This window comes from Sphaeroforma arctica (genome assembly GCF_001186125.1).
Source record: "Sphaeroforma arctica JP610 unplaced genomic scaffold supercont1.982, whole genome shotgun sequence".
Classification (NCBI taxonomy): Eukaryota; class Ichthyosporea; order Ichthyophonida; genus Sphaeroforma; species Sphaeroforma arctica.
In genome coordinates, this window is record NW_014039576.1 from 24,134 (window position 1) to 25,762 (window position 1,629).

Here is a 1,629-nt window from a genome sequence, read left to right on the forward strand (position 1 = left end):
ATACACACACACACACACACATATATATATATATATATATATATATATATATATATTCAGCTAACAAAACTTATCAATGTATATACCTACCGTGTTCATAAACTTCGTACGATATGTGCATTGTTGATATATAACTAATACCCCATACACCTATACTATGAGCCATAGACTTCATATCTTCCATACATTGCCTATAGCTCTGTGTACTGCAGACTATTTATAGATCGCATGTGTGGTGTGTGTGGTAATGAGACCGTTGGCAGCCAATCAGAACTCTCATCCGAAGAAGCCAGCCAATCAGAATTGGCCTTTGCAGAGGTGTCTTGTCTATCAGTGGTAGGTTGCGCCGACATACAACCACAAAACGTGTACGAAGGCGACACCTGCGCGTACATACAATACCAAAGAACATTTCTAGATAAAACCCTAAACCCTCAAACCCTAGAATAAAACCAAAGAACATCTGTGTACAAATAGACAAGGATCTATTTACTGGGACGCAGATAGGGGCATCTGGTGGATTGAAACCTGGTTTATACGTTGGAAAAACCAAGTTTTTACTTACAGGCGTACGAAGCGATGGTGTAGTTGAACGGTTGGAAGGTCTCTGGGTATAGAAGATACTCGTAGGCGGGCATGGTGGTGTACGTCACACTATCTGCAACCACCTGCAATGTGGCACAGATCAATAGGCTATTAATAGAACAGGCTATTAATAGATCATACTATTAATAGAACATACTATCAATAGAACATACTATAAATAGAACATACGATCAATAGAACATACTATCAATAGAACATACTATCAATAGAACATACTATCAATAGAACAGACTATTGTTAGAACAGACTACTGATAGATCAGACCATTAACAGCACACAACTAATAGAATAGACTCAATTGAACAGATTATTAATAGAACAAGCAAATAATAGAATAGACTACTGACAGATCAGATTATTAATAAAATAGACTAATAATATATCAAACTATTAATAGAACAGACTATTAATAGAACAAACTATTAATAGAACAGACTATTAATAGAACAAACTACTGATAGATCAGACTATTAAAAAAACAACCTATAATTTGAACAGACTATTAATAGAACAAACCATTAATAGAATAGATTACCGATAGATCAAACTATTAATAGAATAAACAATTAATAGAATAGACTACCGATAGATCAAACTATTAATAGAACAGACTATAAATAGAATAGACTTCAGATAGATCAGACTATTAATAGAACAGACTATAAATATAATAGACTACCGATAGATCAGACTAGGCAACGCCAAAGCAACAGACTACTCAAAAACACAACATCAGTCCATCCATAAACGTAAACATACATATAAACAACTGTGGTTATGCCTACCTACTCACACCATCACACACTTCAACACAAACACTTCAGTACAACACACTCATCCACATCACAGCGTACACCAAACACATCACATCCACTTCTGTCGGACACTCACGGACATGAACCCAACCCCTAAACCCTGACACACACCACGATGTGAGAATGTATTGATACTCTTCATATTAGACGCTTACCTACCTGACACACACACACACACACACACACACACACACACACACACACACAC